Source organism: Cervus elaphus, chromosome X (genome assembly GCF_910594005.1).
Source record: "Cervus elaphus chromosome X, mCerEla1.1, whole genome shotgun sequence".
Classification (NCBI taxonomy): Eukaryota; Metazoa; Chordata; class Mammalia; order Artiodactyla; family Cervidae; genus Cervus; species Cervus elaphus.
The window spans coordinates 60,956,155-60,977,855 of NC_057848.1; positions in this window are offsets into that span (position 1 = coordinate 60,956,155).

A 21,701-nucleotide genomic window follows, 5' to 3' on the forward strand; every position below is an offset into this window, starting at 1 on the left:
TGGATCTCCTTGCAGTCCAAGGGACTCTCAAGAGTCTTCTCCAACACCACAGTTCAAAAGCATCAATTCTTTGGTCCTCAGCGTTCTTCATAGTTCAACTCTCACATCCATATATGACTACTGGAAAAATCGTAGCCTTGACTAGATGTACCTTTGTTGGCAAAGTAATGTCTCTGCTTTTTAATATGCTGTCTAGATTGGGCATAACTTTCCTTCCAAGGAGTAAGCGTCTTTTAATTTCATGGCTGCAGTCACCATCTGCAGTGATTTTGGAGCCCCCCAAAATAAAGTCAGCCACTGTTTCCACTGTTTCCCCATCTATTTGCCGTGAAGTGATGGGACCAGATGCCATGATCTTAGTTTTCTGAATGTTGAGCTTTAAGCCAACTTTTTCACTTTCCTCTTTCACTTTCATCAAGAGGCGTTTTAGTTCCTCTTCACTTTCTGCCATAAGGGTGGTGTCATCTGCATATCTGAGGTTATTGATTTTTCTCCCGGCAGTCTTGATTCCGGCTTGTGCTTCTTCCAGCCCAGTGTTTCATGTGATGTACTCTGCATATAAGTTACATAAGCAGGGTGACAGTATACAGCCTTGATGAACTCCTTTCTCGATTTGGAGCCAGTCTGTTTTTCCACGTCCTGTTCTAACTGTTGCTTCCTGACCTGCATATAGGTTTCTCAAGAGGCAGGTCAGGTGGTCTGGTATTCCCATCTCTTTCAGAATTTTCCACAGTTTATTGTGATCTACACAGTCAAAGGCTTTGGCATAGTCAATAAAGCAGAAAAATTGATGTTTATTTGGAACTCTCTTGCTTTTTTGATGATGCAGCAGATGTTGGCAATTTGATCTCTGGTTCCCCTGCCTTTTCTAAAACCAGCTTGAACATCTAGAAGTTCACGGTTCATGTATTGCTGAAGCCTGGCTTGGAGAATTTTGAGCATTACTTTACTAGCATGTGAGATGAGTGCAGTTGTGTAGTAGTTAGCATTCTTTGGCATTGCCTTTCTTTGGGATTGAGACAAATGCAAATCAAAACCACAATGCACAAGTGCAGAAAACAAACTTATGATTACCAAGGGGGAAGGGGAGAGGAATAAATTGGGAGATTGAGATTGACATGTACTTACTACTGTATATAAAATAGATAACTAATAAGAACCTACTGTATAGCCCAGGGAACTCTGCTCAATACTCTGTAATGATCTATATGGGTATGAGTGAGTGAAAGTCACTCAGTCAGGTCTGACTCTTTGCGACCCCATGGACTGTAGCCTGCCAGGCTCCTCTGTCTGTGCAATTCTCCAGGCAAGAATACTGGAGTGGGTTGCCTTTCCCTTCTACAGGGGATTTTCCCAACCCAGACATCGAACCCAGGTCTCTGACACTGCAGGCAGATTCTTTACCATCTGAGCCATAGAATGCAAAAAAAAAGTGGATATATGTATTGTATAACTGGTTCACTTTGCTGTACAGCAGAAACTAACACAACATTGTAAATTAACTGTACTCCCAATAAAAATCAATTTAAAAATATCAAAACTACAATGAACCTTGCACCAGTCAGAATGGCCATCATTAAAGTCTATTAAAAATAAATAAATAAAAAGTCTATAAACAACAAATTCTGGAGAGAGTGTGCAGAAAAAAGAACCCTCCTACACTGTTGGTGGTAATGTAAATTGGTACAGCCACTATGGAGAACAGTATGGAGGTTCCTTAAAAAATGAAAAATAGAGTTACCATATGATCCTACTGTCCTACTCTTGATCATATAACCAGAGAAAGTGAGTGGAAGTTGTACAGTCATATCCCAACTCTTTGTGACCCCATGGACTATACAGTCCATGGAATTCTCCAGGCCAGAATACTGGAGTGGGTAGCCTTTTCCTTCTCCAGGGGATCTTCTCTACCCAGGGTTCAAACCCAGGTCTCCTGCATTGCAGGTAGATTCTTTACCAACTGAGCCACAAGGGAAGCCCAATCCAGAGAAAGCTCTAAACTCAAGAATATACTTGCACCCCAATGTTCATAGTATCTTTATTCACATTAGCCAAGACATGGAAGCAACCCAAATGTCCATCAACAGATGAATGGGTAAAGAAGATGTGGTATATATAGACAATGGAATATTACTCTGCCATAAAAAAGAAGGAACTATGCCATTTGCAGCAACGTGGATGGATTATCATATTAAGTGAAGTAAGTCTGATTGATGCTTTTGAACTGTGGTGTTGGGGAACACTCTTTAGAGTACCTTGGACTGTAAGGAGATCAAATCAGTCAATCCTAAAGGAAATCAGTCCTTAATATTCATTGGAAGGACTGATGCTGAAGCCCCAATACTTTGGCCACCTGATGCAAAGAACTGACTCATTGGAAAAGACCCTGATTCTGGGAAAGATTGAAGGCAGGGGGAGAAGTGGATGACAGAGGATGAGATGGTTGGATGGCATCACCAACTCGATGGACATGAGTTTGAGCAAGCTTCGGTGTTGGTGATAGATAGGGAAGCCTGGCGTGCTGCAGTCCACAGGGTTGCAAAGTGTTGGACATGACTGAGCGACCGAACTGAACTGAAGTCTGACAAAGACAAATATTGCATGATGCCACTTATATGTGAAATCTAAAAAAAATGATACAAATGAGCTCATTTACAAAACAGAAATAGACCCACAGACATAGAAAACAAACTTATGGTTACCAAAGGGAATAGTGGCAGGGGGAGGGGGGGAAGAGACAAATTTGGAATTTGCGATTAACATATACATACTGCAAGTATGTGTGTGCTATGTCACTTCAATTGTGTCGACTCTTTCAGACCCTATGGACTGTAGCCCACCAGGCTTCTGTGTCTATGGGGATTCTTCGGGCAAGAATACTGGAATGGTTTGCCATGCCCTCCTCCAGGGGATCTTCCTGACCCAGGGATCAAACCCCTGTCTCTTATGTCTCTTGCATTGGCAGGTTGGTCCTTTATCACTAGTGCCTCCTGGGAAGCCCAAATATACACTAATTTATGTAAAATAAACAAGGACGTACTGTATAGCACAGGGAACTATATTCAATATCTTGTAATAACCTATAATGGAAAAGAATCTGAAAAAGTATATATATATATATATTATATATATATAACTGAATCACTTTGCTGTATACCTGAAACTACCAACATTGTAAATTAACTATACTTCAATTAAAAATGGTTATTAAAAATGAAGAAAAACATATTACTGGAAAATAAATAATTGAAGAATTGCAATAACTTAGCATTGAGAGTAAACCTGGAAGTCACCCAGTCCAATGTCCTAGCCAAGTCAGTATTATCCTCTAATAGTTCTGTTTGAGTACTTCCAGTGATGACATCTTTACCATCTCCTCAAGGCACCTACTACATATCTGGATAGCTCTGACACTGAGAAAATTATTCCTTATGCTGAACTGTTTTCTCTGTAATGCATTTGAAGATGATAGAAAAAAATAGAGCAAACCATTTGCTAACAAAATATTTCAAGGCACTGTCTTTATGATGAGCAACTCATGTTAAAACAATTTAATTTCTTTCTGTGACAGAGTTGCAGGTCTTGAATGAAGAAGAGAGAGATCAGTGAAGGAGACATCTGGACTTCACTAAAACTTTGTGGATCTGCAAGGCATTTCTATTAATGAATGAGTTAGGGATATCAAACCTGGGTTGTACTATTATATGAGTCTTATTCCAAGGCTACTAAATGATGCTTTGGGAGGAACCTGGGACAACATGTTCCAGAGACCACATAGATTTGTCCCAGAGCTTTTAATTTTTTCCTGCAAAGTCTGGAATGAGAAAAATAAGAAAATTCCTACTACATTTGCAGAAGATACCACATTGGGAAATAGAGCTTGAGGATAGGGGAAATAAAAGCTGAAAATTCCTTGCAAGTCAAGAGTAAAATCCAAGGTGACCTTGACCAATTAGAAAAATGGTCTGTCAGAAAGAGGCTGACGTTTGATGTTCAGCAGGGACAGTAACGGGCAATCTGCGTGCTCCTCAAATCCAAACCACATGAATACCTGCTGAGGAATGGCTGGTGAAACTATCACTCTGAATCACACCTTGAATAACTGGAAACAAGACAGGGCCATTGTTTAAATGGCTAGTATGAGCCTGGGTTTTGTGAACAGAGTTGTGATGTACAAAAGCCAGGAAATAATTCTTCTGCTATGTATTCTGCATTAATGGGGACTTTATTAGACACACACCAACATTCACCACATTGGTCTTCATATAAAATATGGAAGTAGAAAAGCTGGAGAGACTATTAATGTAAAAACAGTCCTAGAGAATATGTGAGAAAAGTTGAAATGAGTAAATTTATTGAAAGAAAGACTCAATGTTGATTCCTCACCTTCCTTTCTTTCAGCTGATTTCTCCACACTCACCTGACTATAATATAGCTTCTCCACATTGCTCATGAAATTCTATCTAAAGATGTCCTTGTTAAAATCTGTTCATCAGGATATTCCAAATTTGGCTTAAACTGTTTCTTGTGTTTGGTCATGTGCTGCACAGATAAGCCAAAGTGGAAGAAAACGTTTGGTGCTAAATGATGTCTTGTATGAAGCACTTTCATAGCAATCATCATACTGATAGCTAATCTGGGCTGGTACACAATAGATACATAGTGATTATATGTTACATGAAGCAATGGGAAGAGGAAGTAGCCTAATTGTTTTTCAAATCTGCATTCCTCTCTATCAAAATCAAGTTAATATAAGAATGCTGTAAGGAAGAATATGATTAATTATAAACTGTAAGTTGCCCAACATAGGGAAGAATTGGGAAGACACTCTAGAAGTACACTTAGTTAGAATAAAAAGAAGATGCAAATCCAGTGCAGTATTATTAATGTCTCTAGTTGGTGACACGGTGCTTCCCTGGTTGTTCAGTGGTAAAGAATCTGCCTGCCATTGCAGGAGATGCAGGTTCTATCTCTGAGTCAGGAAGATCCCCTGGAGAAGGAAATGGCAGCCCTCTATTGTATTCTTGCTTGGGAAATCCCATGGACAGAGGAGACTGGCAAGTTACAGTCCATGGGTTTGCAAAAGAGTTGGACATGACTTAGTAACTAAAACAATAAACAAAGTTGGTGACTTGCTAATATGATTTAAGATAATTATTTGTTTTGTTAATAACTCACCTTAATTAACATGCCTCAAATACCAGATGTCAGCTGCATGCTAGTTATTGTTTTATAAATTTCAGAATATTTTATTAAATAAACCAATTATGCTGCCATCGATTTCCCTGATTCAGCATTGACATTTCATGCTGTTCTCTGAAGTCCACTGAAAACATACCGTAAGGATTCACTCAACTAACCTCCAAAGCGTAGAGTCCAATCAATGGCTATCTAGTTTAATCCTTGAGAGCTAGCTGTTCAGTATGAAAATCTACTGAAGTGCTTTCCCATTAAGATGAGGTATAGGCAAGGATACCTCCTTTCACCAGTCTTTTTCAGCATGATAGTGGAAGTCTTTGCTAGTGCAGTAAGGCAAGAAAAAGAAACAAAAGGTGTATAGTTTGAGAAGGAATAAATAAAACTGTCTTTGTTCACAGATGACATGATCATCTATATAGAAAATCTGAAAGAATCAGCAAAATACTCCTGAAACTGATGATTATAGCAAGGCTTCAGGATGCAAGGTTAACGTCTAAAATTAATCATTTTCCTATATGTCAGCAATGAACAAGTGGAATTTGAAATTTAAAAAAAACAACATTTATATTAGCACCCCAAGTAGTGCAATACTTAGGTATAACTCTAGCAATATATATATATACACATATATTCTATGATAACATAGAATACCTAGATGACCTTGGGTGTGGTGATGACTTGTTAGATACAATCCCCAAGTCATCATCCATGAAAGAAATGATTGATAAGCTGGACTTCATTAAAACTAAAAATTTGTGGTTTGTGAAAGAAAATGCCAAGAGAATTAGAAGACAAACCACAGACTAGGAGACAAATTTGCAAAAAATAATCTGATAAAGAATTGTTATGCAAAATATACAAAGAACTCTGAAAACCCAGCAAACAATTTGATTAAAAAATAGATCAAAGACCTTAACAGATACCTAACCGAAAAGGCATACAGATGGCAAGTAAGCATATGAAAGGATCCTCCACATCATATGTCATCAGGGGAATGTAAATTAAAACAAAAATGAGATACCACTACATATATACTACAATGGCCAAAATCTGGAACATTGACACCAGTAAATGCTGGTGAGGATGTGAAGAAACAGGAAACTTAATACATTGCAGGTGAGACTGCAAAATGGTACAGCCACTTGGAAGACAGTTTTGAAGTTTCTTACAAATCTAAACATACTCTTACCATATGATCCAGGAATCACTTGCCTTAATGTTTACTCAGAGGAACTGAAACTTATGTTCACACAAAAACCTGCATGTGGATGTTTGTAGTAGTTTTATCTATCATTGACAAAACTTGGAAACAGCCAAGATGCCCTTCAGTAGTTCAACAGATAAATAAATGCTGGTACATACATATGTAAGGAGAATGCAATAATATTCAGCACTTAAATGAGCTATTGAGCCATGGAAAGACATGGAAGAACCTCAACTGCTACCCTATTGCCTAATGAAAGAAGCCAATATGAGAAGGCTGAATACTTTATGATTCTGACTGTATAACATGCTGGAAAAGACAGAACCATGGAGACAGTAAAATGATTAATGATAGCCAATTAGGAGGGATGAATAAGAAGAACATAGAGGATTTCAGGGGGCAGTGAAAATACTCTGTTCAGTTCAGTCGCTCAGTCATGTCTGACTCTGTGACCTCATTGACTGCAGCACACCAGGCTTCCCTGTCCATCACTAACTCCTGTAGTTTATTCAGACTCATGTCCATTGGGTTGGTGATGCCATCCAACCATCTCATCCTCTGTTGTCCCCTTGTCCTCCAACCTTCAATCTTTCCCAGCATCAGGGTCTTTTTCAGTGAGTCATTTCTTTGCATCAGGTGGCCAAAGTATTGGAGTTTCAGCTTCAGCATCAGTCCCTCCAATGAATATTCAGGACTGATTTCCTTTAGGGTGGACTGGTTGGATCTCCTTGCAGTCCAAGGGACTCTCAACAGTCTTCCCCATATATCACAGTTCAAAAGCATTGATTCTTTGGTGCTCACATGACTACTGGAAAAACCATAGCTTTGACAAATGGACCTTTGTTGGTCAAGTAATGTCTTTGCTTTTTAATATGCTGTCTAGGTTGGTCATAACTTTTCTTCCAAGGAGCAAGTGTCTTTTAATTTGATGGCTGCAATCACCATCTGCAGTGATTTTGGAGCCCAAAAAGATACAGTCTGAGGGGCGGTCCTAGGATGGAGGAGGAATAGGATGGGGAGACCACTTTCTCCCTCACAAATTCATCAAAAGATCATTTGAACACTGAACAAATACCACAAAACAACTTCTGAACGCTGGTGGAGGACACCAGGCACCCAGAAAGGCAGCCCATTGTCTTTGAAAGGAGGTAGGACAAAATATAAAAGCTAAAAAGAGAGACAAAAGAGTTAGGGACAGAGACCCGTCTCGGGGAGGAAGTCATAAAAGAGAAGTTTCCAAACACCAGGAAACTCTCTCACTGGCGGGTCTGTGGCGAGTTTTGGAATCTCAGAGGGCAACATAACCGGGAGGAAAAAATAAATAAAACCCATAGATTATGCACCTAACTGCAACTCCCAGCTGAAAAGTAGCTCAGACGCTTGCGTCCGCCACCAGCAAGAGGGGGCTGAACAGGGAGGCACAGGCTGCATTGCTTAGGGTAAGGACCAGGCCTGAATGCCCTGAGGGCAATCTGGGGGATCGAACATGAGATAGCAACCCAAACTGTGGGATAGCCAGAGAGTAAAAAAAAAAAACAAAAAAAAAGAGAACTTTTTCGCAAAAAGCTCTAACCTAAGGCGCTGTTGGCCGCTCACAGAACAAAGGACTGAGCGAATACCAGAGGAGAGCTAGCCAGCAGCAGACTAGCCCATCTCCCACTAGAGGCAGGGAGGCAGGTGGGCGATAGCCAGAACTGGAAGGCAAGGGGCAAACTCTGCCCCAGAGATGCATCCCCTACCAAACTGCGAGCAGGCTCCCAGTTGCTAACCAAGTCTTCCTGGGATCCTGGACAGTTGACATCCTCCAGGAGGGTCACAGCCAGGGATCAGCTCCCCATGGAGACACACGGCACACCTGAGACAGTGCTCCCGCTGTGCACTGGGAAACAGAGCAGCCAGGACCAGGGAGGTGATAAGATGCACCGCCCCACCTGGGGTGTGTGTGCTCGCCAAGCACCTGGTCACCTGAGCTGCTCAGACCTGGGAAGGGCACAAAACGCAGGCCCAAGCGAGTCTGTGCCCTTGTGGAGTACCCGAGAACCTGAACAGCTTAGACCTGGGAAGTGTACACAACCCAGGGCTTGCCTAAGACAGTTCCCCTGCAGAGCAAACTGGAGCCTGAGCAATGTAGACTGGGAAAGCACACATGCTGTGAGTGGGGGCAAACCCAATGTGGCCCAAACATTGCGAGCACTCCCCACACACGCCAGTGATATTTGTTTACAGTGTTCTTCCCTCCCTGCAGCACAATTGAACAAATGAGCCTAAATAAATGACCACCTTCGCCCCCTGTGTCAGGGCGAAAATTAGATACTGAAGAGACTTGCAAACAAAGGAAGCCAAAATAAACAAAGAAGAGGGAACCACTTTGGAAGTGACAGGTTCAACAGGTTAAAACCCTTTAGTTAGCATTGGCTACATTGGAAGGGACCTATAGACCTTGAGAAGTATAACCTGGATCAAGGAACTATCTGAAACCGAACTGACCCCACACTGCCCACAACAGCTCCAGAGAAATTCCTAGATATATTTTATTATCATTTTTTAATTTTTAAATTAAAAAAATTTAAGTTCTTTATTACTCCTTTAATTTTCATTTTAAAACCTACTATTACCTTGCAAAAAAAAAGGCCCTATTTTTAAAGCAAATTTCATGTATATATTTTTTATAACTTTTGTGATTTTGTTTTGTATTTTTAATATTGTAGTTTTCAGAGTCTAACCTCTACTCTAGATTTTTAATCTTTGCATTTTGGTATTTGTTATCAATTCTGTACCTTTAAGAATCCAATCTTCATGGTAATGATAATACTATATGCAAAACAGAAAAAGAGACACAGTTGTACAGAACAGACTTTTGGACTCTGTGGGAGAAGGTGAGGGTGGGATGTTTTGAGAGAACAGCATCGAAACATGTATATTAAGTAGGGTGAAACAGATCACCAGCCCAGGTTGGATGCATGAGACAAGTGCTCAGGCCTGGTGCACTGGGAAGACCCAGAGGGAGCGGGTAGAGAGGGAGGTGGGAGGGGGGACCGGGATGGGGAATACATGTAAAACCATGACTGATTCATGTCAATGTATGACAAAACCCACTTCAATATTGTAAAGTAATTAGCCTCCAACTAATAAGAATAAATGAAAAAAAAAAAGAAAAGACAAAAAAAAGAAAGAAAGAAATCAAAATATGCATAGAAACCAATGAAAATGAAAACACAACAACCCAAAACCTATGGGACACTGTAAAAGCAGTGCTAAGGGAACGGTTCATAGCAATACAGGCTTACCTCAAGAAACAAGAAACAAGTCAAATAAATAACCTAACTCTACACCTAAAGCAACTAGAAAAAGAAGAAATGAAGAACCCCAGGGTTAGTAGAAGGAAAGAAGTCTTAAAAATTAGGGCAGAAATAAATGCAAAAGAAACAAAAGAGACCATAGCAAAAATCAACAAAGCCAAAAGCTGGTTCTTTGAGAAGTTAAATAAAATTGACAGACCATTAGCCAGACTCATCAAGAAAAAAAGGGAGAAAAATCAAATTAACAAAATTAGAAATGAAAATGGAGAGATCACAACAGACAACACAGAAATACAAAGGATCATAAGAGACTACTATCAACAACTATATGCCAATAAAATGGACAACTTGGAAGAAATGGACAAATTCTTAGAAAAGTACAACTTTCCAAAACTGAACTAGGAAGAAATAGAAAATCTTAACAGACCCATCACAAGCACAGAAATTGAAACTGTGATCAGAAATCTTACAGCAAACAAAAGCCCAGGACCAGATGGCTTCACAGCGGAATTCTACCAAAAATTTAGAGAAGAGCTAACACCTATCCTACTCAGCTCTTCCAGAAAATTGCAGAGGGAGGTAAACTTCCAAACTCATTCTATGAGGCCACCATCACCCTAATACCAAAACCAGACAAAGAGGCCACAAAAAAAGAAAACTACAAGCCAATATTACTGATGAACATAGATGCAAAAATCCTTAACAAAATTTAGCAAACAGAATCCAACATCATATCAAAAAGATCATACATCATGACCAAGTGGGCTTTATCCCAGGGATGCAAGGATTCATCAATATTCACAAATCAGTCAATGTGATACAGCACATTAACAAATTGAAAGATAAAAACCATATGATTATCTCAATAGATGCAGAGAAAGCCTTTGACAAAATTCAACATCCATTTATGATAAAAAACCTTCCAGAAAGCAGGCATAGAAGGAACATACCTCAACAAAATAAAGCCATATATGATAAACCCACAGCAAACATTATCCTCAGTGGTGAAAAATTGAAAGCATTCCCCCTAAAGCCAGGAAAAAGACAAGGATGCCCACTCTCACCACTATTATTCAACATAGTTTTGGAAGTTTTGGCCATAGCAATCAGAGCAGAAAAAGAAATAAAAGGAATCCAGATTGGAAAAGAAGAAGTAAAACTCTCACTGTTTGCAGATGACATGATCTTCTACATAGAAAACCCTAAAGACACCACCAGAAAATTACTAGAGAATATAGTAAAGTTTCAGGATATAAAGTTAACACACAGAAATCCCTTGCATTCCTATACACTAACAATGAGAAAACAGAGAAATTAAGGAAGCAATTCCATTCACCATTGCAACGAAAAGAATAAAATACTTAGGAATAAATGTACCTAAAGACACTAAAATATATAGAAAACTATAAAACACTGATGAAAGAAATCAAAGATGACACAGATAGAGAAATATACTGTGTTCATGGATCAGAAGAATCAACATAGTGAAAATGAGTATGCTACCCAAAGCAATCTATGGATTCAATGCAATCCCTATCAAGCTACCAACTGTATTTTTCAGAGAACCAGAACAAATAATTTCATAGTTTGTATGGAAATACAAAGAACCTCAAATAGCCAAAGCAATCATGAGAAAGAAGAATGGAACTGGAGGAATCAACCTGCCTGACTTCAGGCTATACTACAAAGCCACAGTTATCTAGACAGTATGGTACTGGCACAAAGACAGAAACAGATCAATGGAACAAAATAGAAAGCCCAGGGATAAATCCACACACCTATGGACACCTTATCTTTGACAAAGGAGGCAAGAATATACAATGGAGAAAAGACAACCTCTTTAACAACTGGTACTGGGAAAACTGGTCAACCACTTGTAAAAGAATGAAACTAGAACACTTTCTAACACCATACATACAAAAAAATAAACTCAAAATGGATTAAAGATCTAAATGTAAGACTGGAAACTATAAAACTCCTAGAGGAAAACATAGGCAAAACACTCTCTGACATAAATCATAGCAGGATCCTATATGACCCACCTCCCAGAGTAATGGAAATGAAAGCAAAAATAAACAAATTGGACCTAATTAAAATTAAAAGCTTTTGCACAACAAAGAAAATTATAAGCAAGGTGAAAATACAGCCTTCAGATGGGAGAAAATAATAACAAATGAAGCAACTGACAAAGAATTAATCTCAAAAATATATAAACAACTCCTGCAGCTGAATTCCAGGAAAATAAGTGACCCAATCAAAAAATGGGCCAAAGAACTAAATAGACATTTCTCCAAAGAAGACTATGGATGGCTAACACAGACATGAAAAGATGCTCAACATCACTGATTATCAGAGAAATGCAAATCAAAACCACAATGAGGTACCATCTCATGCCAGTCAGAATGGCTGCTATCAAAAAGTCTATGAACAATAAATGGTGGAGAGGGTGCAGAGAAAAGGGAACCCTCTTACACTGTTGGTGGGAATGCAAACTAGTACAGCCACTATGGAGAACAGTGTGGAGATTCCTTAAAAAGCTGGAAATAGAACTCCCATACGACCCAGCAATCCCACTGCTGGGCATTCACACTGAGGAAACCAGAACTGAAAGAAACACGTGTACCCCAGTGTTCATCACAGCACTGTTTACAATAGCTAGGACATAGAAGCAACCTAGATATCCATCGGCAGATGAATGGATAAGAAAGCTGTGTACATATACAGAATGGAATGCTACTCAGCTATTAAAAAGAATGCATTTGAATTAGTTCTAATGAGATGGATGAAACTGGAGCCTATTATACAGAGAGAAGTAAGTCAGAAAAAAAAGCATGAATACAGTATATTAACGCATATATATGAAATTTAGAAAGATGATTACGATGACCCTATATGCGAGACAACAAAAGAGACACAGATGTGAAGAAGAGTCTCTTGGACTCTGTGGGACAAGGCGAGGGTGGGATGATTTGAGAGAATAGCATTGAAGCATGTATATTATCATATGTGAAATATATCACCAGTCCAGGTTCGATGTATGAGACAGAGTGCTCAGGGCTGGTGTGCTGGGATGACCCTGAGGGATGGGGTGGGGAGGGAGGTGGGAGGGAGGGTCAGGATGGGGAACATATGTACACCCATGGCTGATTCATGTGACTGTATGGCAAAAACCACCACAATATTGTAAAGTAATTAGCCTCCGATTAAAAAAAAAAACAAACATACAGTCTGTCACTGTTTCCATTGTTTCCCCATGTATTTGCCATGAAGTGATGGGACCAGATGCCATGATCCTAGTTTTCTGAATGTTGAGTTTTAAACCAATTTTTTCACTCTCCTCTTTCACTTTCATCAAGAAGCTCTTCAGTTCTTCTTCGCTTTCTGCCATAAGAGTGGTGTCATCTGCATATCTTAGGTTATTAATATTTCTCCTGGCAATCTTGATTCCAGCTTGTGCTTCATTCAGTCCAGCAATTCTAATGATATACTCTGCATATAAGTTAAATAAGCAGGGTGACAGTATACAGCTTTGACGTTCCCCTTTCCCTATTTGGAACCAGTCTGTTTTTCCATGTCCAGTTCTAACTGTTGCTTCTTGACCTGCATACAGATTTCTCAGGAGGCAGGTCAGGTGGTCTGGTATTCCCATCTCTTGAAGAATTTTCCAATTTATTGTGATCCACACAGTCAAAGACTTTGGCGTAGTCAGTAAAGAGTTCCAGATTTCTCTGGAACTCTCTTGCTTTTTCAGTGATTCAGTGGATGTTGGCAATTTGATCTCTGGTTCCTCTGCATTTTCTTCTAGCAGAGGAAAATACTCTGTATGATACCCATAATTTTGGATACATGTCATTATGAAAGTGAGCAAGTAAAAGTTGCTCAGTCATGCCCGACTCTTTTTGACCCAATGGACTGTAGTTCACCAGACTCTTCTGTCAGTGGAATTCTCCAGGCAGGAATACCAGAGTGGGTAGCCATTCCCTTCTCCAGGGGATCTTCTCAACTCAGGGATCCAACCCTTATCTCTTGTGCCTCCTGCATTGGCAGGCGATTTTTTACTGTCTGCACCAAAATGGAAGCCCCAGATGTCATTACACATTTTTCCAAATCTATAGACTGTATAGGACTTCCCTGGTGGCTCAGACAGTAAAGCGTCTGCCTACAATGTGGGAGATCTGGGTTTGATCCCAGGGTTGGGAAGATCCTCTGGAGAAGGAAATGGCAACCCACTCCAGTACTCTTGACTGGAAAATCCCATGGATGGAGGAGCCCGGTAAGCTACAGTCCATGGGGTCACAAAGAGTCGGACAGTACTGAGTGACTTCAATTTACTTTTATAGACTGTACAACATCAAGAATGAACCATATGTAGTGTCAGCTTTGGTTGCATATGATTTATTAATGTAGGTATCAACGTTAACAAATGTACCACTCTGGTGAGTATTACTGCAAGTGGGAGAGACTATGCATGTGTGAACTCAAGGGTTATATGGGAAGCGCTTTCCTCTAAATTTTACTACCCATGTACCAAATACTACTCTACAAAAATAAAGTCTTTTTAAAAATTTACTTAAACTAAGGTTCCATGAGTCAACTTGAGGTAATCCCACAGTTAAATCTTCTCAAACAATGGAATTAAGTACTTTCTTGATATTTCTAATATTAGGGGATACTAGAAGTTTTTGCATTTACCAATAATTTTTAAATGATAAATTTTTAATGTCTTTATATCTAAGAGCCGTACTCAGTTCAGTTCAGTTCAGTCACTTGGTCATGTCCGACTGTTTGCGACCCCATGAATCGAAGCACGCCAGGCCTCCCTGTCCATCACCAACTCCCGGAGTTTACTCAAACTCACGTCCATCGAGTCGGTGATGCCATCTAGTCATCTCATCCTCTGTCGTCCCCTTCTCCTCCTGCCCCCAATCCCTCCCAGCATCAGGGTCTTTTCCAATGAGTCAACTCTTCTCATGAGGTGGCCAAAGTATTGGAGTTTCAGCTTTAGCATCAGTCCTTCGAATGAACACTCAGGACTGATCTCCTTTAGGATAGACTGGTTGGATCTCCTTGCAGTCCAAGGGACTCTCAAGAGTCTTCTCCAACACCACAGTTCAAAAGCATCAATTCTTCAGCCCTCAGTGTTCTTCACAGTCCAACTCTCACATGCATACATGACCACTGGAAAAACAATAGCCTTGACTAGATAGATGGACCTTTGTTGGCAAAGTAATATCTCTGCTTTTTAATATGCTATCTAGGTTGGTCATAACTTTCTTTCCAAGGAGTAAGTGTCTTTTAATTTCATGGCTGCAGTCACCATCTGCAGTGATTTTGGAGCCAAAAAAAAAAAAAAAGTCAGCCACTGTTTCCCCATCTATTTGCCGTGAAGTGATGGGACCAGATGCCATGATCTTAGTTTTCTGAATGTTGAGCTTTAAGCCAACTTTTTCACTTTCCTCTTTCACTTTCATCAAGAGGCTTTTTAGTTCCTCTTCACTTTCTGCCATAAGGGTGGTGTCATCTGCATATCTGAGGTTATTGATATTTGTCCCGGCAATCTTGATTCCAGCTTGTGCTTCTTCCAGCCCAGCGTTTCTCATGTTGTACTCTGCATATAAGTTAAATAAGCAAGGTGACAATACACAGCTTGACGTACTCCTTTTCCTATTTGAAACCAGTCTGTTGTTCCATGCCCAGTTCTAACTGTTGCTTCCTGATCTGCATTTAGGTTTCTCAAGAGGCAGGTGGTCTGGTATTCCCATCTCTTTCAGAATTATCCACAGTTTATTGTGATTCACACAGTCAAAGGCTTTGGCATAGTCAATAAAGCAGAAAGAGATGTTTTTCTGGAACTCTCTTGCTTTTCAATGATCCAGTGGATGTTGGCAATTTAATCTCTGGTTCATCTGCTTTTTCTAAATCCAGCTTGAACATCTGGAAGTTCACGGTTCATGTATTGCTGAAGCCTGGCTTGGAGAATTTTGAGCATTACTTTACTAGTGTGTGAGTTGAGTGCAATTGTGCAGTAGTTTGAGCATTCTTTGGCACTGCCTTTCTTTGGGATTGGAATGAAAACTGACCTTTTCCAGTCCTGTGGCCCCTGCTGAGTTTTTCAGATTTTCTGGTATATTGAGTGCCACACTTTCACAGCATCATCTTTTGATTTGAAAGAGCTAACTGGAATTCCATCACCTCCACTAGCTTTGTTCGTAGTGATGCTTCCTAAGGCCCACTTGACTTCACATTCCAGGATGTCTGGCTCTAGGTGAGTGATCACACCATCGTGATTATCTGGGTCATGAAGATCTTTTTTGTACAGTTCTCCTGTGTATTCTTGCCACCTCTTCTTAATATTTTCTGTTTCTGTTAGGTCCATACCATTTCTGTCCTTTATTGGGCCCATCTTTGCATGAAATGGTCCCTTAGTATCTCTAATTTTCTTGCAGCGATCTCTAGTCTTTCCTATTCTATTGTTTTCCTCTATTTCTTTGCATTGATCACTGAGGAAGTCTTTCTTGTCTCTCTTTGCTGTTCTTTGGAACTCTGCATTCAAATGGGAATATCTTTCCCTTTCTCCCTTGCTTTTGGCTTCTCATCTTTTCACAGCTATTTGTAAGCCCTCCTCAGACAGCCATTTTGCTTTTTTGCATTTATTTTCCATGGAGATGGTCTGGATCCCTGTCTCCTGTACAATGTCACGAACCTCCGTCCATAGTTCATCAGGCACGCTGTCTATCAGATCTAGTCCCTTAAATCTATTTCTCACTTCCACTGTATAATCATGAAGGATTTGATTTAGGTCATACCTGAGTGGTCTAGTGGTTTTCCCTGCTTTGTTCAATTTAAGTCTGAATTTGGCAGTAAGAGTTCATGATCTGAGCCACAGTCAGCTCCCAGTCTTGTTTTTGCTTCTCCATCTTTTGCTGCAAAGAATATAATCAATCTGATTTCGGTGCTGACCATCTGGTGATGTCCATGTGTCGAGTCTTCTCTTGTGTTGTTGGAAGAGCCTGTTTGCTATGACCAGTGTGTTCTCTTGGCAGAACTCTCTTAGCCTTTGCCCTGCTTCATTCTGTACTCCAAGGCGAAATTTGCCTGTTACTCCAGGTGTTTCTTGACTTCCTACTTTTGCATCCCAGTCCCCTATAATGAAAAGGACATCTTTTTTGGGTGTTAGTTCTAAAAGGTCTTGTAGGTCTTCATAGAACTGTTCATCTTCAGCTTCTTCTGCGTTACTGGTTGGGGCATAGGCTTGGATTACCATGATATTGAATGGTTTGCCTTTGAAACGAACAGAGTTCATTCTGTCGTTTTTGAGATTGCATCCAAGTACTGCATTTCGAACTCTTTTGTTGACCATGATGGCTACTCTTGTGCCTGTAATAACTGTATTCAATCAAGATAAGGCTTACTATTTACTAATTTAAATCAGGAGGAGATATTTTTACTTGAAATAAAATGTTTTGGTGCTTTGTAATATAAGTTTCAACTAGATTGAGTTCCCTAGCTTTGTTGATGCTTGCACTCAAATTGTTTGAGGGGCAAATGCCTGTGGAGCTGTTATTACAGATGTAAATGGCCAGTCTATGAGGAAGGGCAAATTTCCTTCACCACCACACCTACCTGGCTGGCTGAAGTTCAGCTCAGTTTATCCTCAGTGAAAGGAAGATTCTTTGAGCAATGGTTGCAGTATGCTCTGCTATTAAGAGCTTTGAATGAGAAATCTGAAGAGGAAATTCTTGTTCTTTGTGTGCTGTTCCTTTATCCTGTGGCAAGAAGCAGAATCCTCAATTGCTTGCATTCTCAAATGTTTATAATTGATCATTGTTCCTTCCCCCTTTTCATACTGTTTCATTCTGTTCAACATTCAAGGCAAGAATACTGAAGTGGTCTCCATTCCCTTCTCCAGTGGACCACGTCTTGTCAGAACTCTCCACCATGATCCGTCCGTCTTGTGACTCAGCACAGCATGGCTTATAGTTTCGTTGAGTTACACAAGGCTGTAATCCATGTGATCATTTCGTTAGCTTTCTGGAATTGTGGTTTTCGTTCTGGAGGCTGTGAGATTATAGGTCTTGCTTCTTCTGTCTGCCTTGTGATGGATGACAATGAGAGGCTTATGGAAGCTTCCTGATGGGAGGGACTGGCTGTGGGGAAAATTGGGTCTTGCTCTGGTGGGCAGGGTCATGCTCAGTAAATCTTTAATCCAGTTTTCTGCTGATGGTTGGGACTGTGCTCCCTCCCTAGTTGTTTGGGCTGAGGTGGCCCAGTTCTAGAGTCTGCAGTCTCTATGGTAAGGCTACAGGCTCTATGGTAGACCTTCAAAAGGACTTTTGCCAACATTCCGTGCCTCCCAGGACTGCTGCTGCCAGTGCCCCTGTCCCCTCTCTGCTTGATTTGTTCAGTCCCAGATTTAAAAAAAAATTATTATTGGAGTATAAATGCTTTGCAATGTGGTGTTACTTTCTGCTGTAGAACAAAGTGAATCAACAACAACAACAAAATCCTCATGAAAATTTTGCTATACATGATTGCCAGATTATTTACAGAAAGATTAAATAAAGCCCTAGTGTTGATCCTGGATTTATACCATTTAACTCTTCTCCACATTTGTTCTGATTCTTTCTTTGGTCTTTAAAAAATTACTTCTCATTATTGCTAATTTGCATTTACTCTACAGATATCCTTTCTTCTAATAATTTAAAGATTATTAAAAATAGTCTATTTCAGGGACGTTTTGAAATATGTTTATTGTTGTGTTTGTTCCAATTAAGACATACAAAAAAAGTAACTTTGGGCTTGTAGGGGGAAAACAATGGAAGATCCCCACTTCTAGATGACCTGTCTTTTGTTGGTTTGTACAACAGTCTGGATTTGATTTGGTGACAGCAGACATCAAATAAAGTATACAGAGATGGAATCTCAGAGAAAGATTATGTTAACAGCAATTTCCAACTCTATGAGAAAGTGCATAAATTCATGGGCTGGCAAGGAAAATTGTCTCCCTTGACTCTTTTATGGTATAATGAGGACCTTCTACATATTTTTAAAATGAAGCCATTAGAAGCTAGCAACAAAAAGGGATCATTTATATTTTTATGAATGGATATTTTAAATCATTTTCCAAGTTATATAGGATTTTAATATTTCTGTACCTTCATTTTTCAGCCTCCTCTGGAGGAGATGTACAGTTCTTTGTGAAATAAAAGGATGTATAGAAATGCAAATATTGCAGATTGTAAAATGGTACAAAAAGACTGTCTGCTAAATTGAGTTCAAGGCTATAGCGTACATTGTCTATATGCTTAGACAATAGAGAACTGGAAGCTAACAGAAAAAGAGAGATTTAGGTAAAGAACTTAATACAGAGAAGCAGGAATGGATACATAGTTTAATAAAAATGAATTTGTATAGAAGTCAGACATCAGATTGTTCAATTTAATTATCCACCAATGGTATATACTTTTTTTACTTTCAAACTGTACCAGCTGTATAAAACAGCATTCTTTATTTCAAATGTGGGACACTGTGAGAGATCTGAATATAGGCTATAGTACAGGAAGGAATTCATGGCATACATAATATATTAAGAAAAAATTCAGTGTCAGTCAGGGTATATATACTGATTTAGGAGTTCTACATATGTAAATCAGGCCTATGTTATTAGAATTATTAAGATTATGCTAACACAGTAGTGTCTGACTCTTTGCGACCCCATGGAGTCCATGGGATTTTCTAGACAAGAATACTGGAGTGGGTTGCCATTTTCTTCTCCAGGAGATATTCCCGACCCTGGGATTGAATCTGGGTCTCCTGCATTGTAGGCGGACGCTTTATCATCTGAGCCACCAGGGAAGTCCGCTAACAGAGGAGGATCATTTAAAAACTTGTCAGAGGTCTCATTTGAAGAGAGAAGTGACCACATGGATTAGAAGGAAGAGTGATTATACCTAGGGAGTGCTGATAAGGTTTGGAAAGAGAGTGAATACTAGTTTATCTAGTTAAACTAGTTTATCTAGATAAACTTATCTAGAATAAGTTGGAAAGGGTGCTGGAATAGCAGTGTCTCTGTTTCTATTGTCTCAAGTAGTTTGATGGCTTTTGTTGGTTTTCCTAGACAATCGCTGGAGGCAGTTTAAAACTGTGCCTAAACACAGTACATATCACTTGGGGATAATTTGTTGTAGAAAATGAAGGCAGTATGAAGTGTACAGTAAGACAGGTGGTCCATGGACTTATTATCTGAAGGGAAGAAAATAAATGGGAAGTCCATCCAGGAATCTCATTCTGCATTAATGTTTTTAAGGTATATGATCTTTCTCATCACAAGGAGAAATTTTTTTCTTTTCTTTCATTATGTCTGTCTGAGATGATGGATGTGTTTGGGGTCATCATTTCATAATATATGTAAATTAAACCACCATGCTGGATGCCTTAAACTTATACAGTGATGTATGTCAATTGTATCAATAAAATTGGGGGAAAAGATATTATGCAAACAATGTTACTCACTTAACAAAACTCTATTCTAGGAATCAAACTACTCTAGGATTGATACAGTGATAGCTTGCTAGAGTGAATGAAACTACACATCCAAATGATACAGTCTCTCAGCTTATGTGGGACAATTTAGCTATTTTATTAAAATGGTAATCAACAGAACCTTTGGAACAACTCATCTTGGGGTCATTTGGATTTGAACTAGTTGATCCATCTAAGAAGTAACATATAGTTTTAGTTTCTAATCATAAACTTTCTGTGATATATTTAGAGAAATATAGTCAAGATTCAAACCACTGATCCCAATATTATTCAACATACGCTGGACTTCTGAACTGCATGAATTATTGTGCTGATAACAGTGGGATAGTTTCTTTTTTGTGTTAATATTTTTTATTCCTGATTTTAATACTATAGTAATAATTAATCCTTTATTTGAAACTATTTTCTATGGGGCAGAAGGAAGCAAAAAAGGGAACAAATGATATGGTGAATTCCAGTCAACCAGCAGTAAAATAATGACAGTGGGGTACTCTCTTAAGGGCAAGAAACTTGCCTATTTTTTCTGACATCATATCTCTAGCATCTGGCATAATGCATACAATATATAACATATACTTAATATATACTTGTTGACCTACCAGTGAATGAATGAATGAATAAGGGGGGGGGGGATGACAGACAAAGAGAAGTCATTATAATGCTCAGTCGTGTTGACTCTTTGCGACCCCATGGACTGTGGCTACCAGGCTCCTCCATCCATGGGATTTTCCAGGCAAGAGTACCGGAGGGGGTTGCCATTTCCTTCTCCAGGGGATCTTCCTGACCCGGGAATCGAACGCAGGTCTCCCACATTGCAGGCAGATGCGTTACCCTCTGAGCCACCAGGGAAGCCCTAATTAAAATGCCAGACAAAGTGAAATAATTGGTGTAAGCTTAGTACTGTGGATACCAAGAGAAAGGTACAGTTAGTCCCAGCTTGGGTGATGTTGATCAAGAAAGGCTTCAGGTATAACATAACATTTGAATTAATTCTTTTGGAATGAATAAGACAGGAAACACACACACAGAACAGGAGGTGCATTCGAAGCTATACTAACATCACAAAGATTGTAGCAGTGTAAAAGTGTATGCCATTTTTAGGAATGCTGAGAATGCAGGGTGGTTGGAAGGGTGTGGTGATGGATGGGACTGGAAAAGAAGGGCAATGCCAAGTCACATAAAGCTCTAAATGTCCTACTAAAAAGTTGCACTCCGTTGAAGATTTTAGAAGAGAGCAAGGGTTTATTAAGCACTCAGTAAGTGCCTATGTTTTATACTGTAGGAATTATTTGCTTTTAAAGAACATACAGAATTTGCAGGTAACTGTCATTTCCTTCAAGAATTATTTCTTAACCCAAGCCCATCAGTTAGTCAGTTCAGTCACTCAGTCATGTCCGACTCTTTGCAAGCCCATGGACAGCAGCACACCAGGCCTCCCTGTCCATCACCAACTCCCA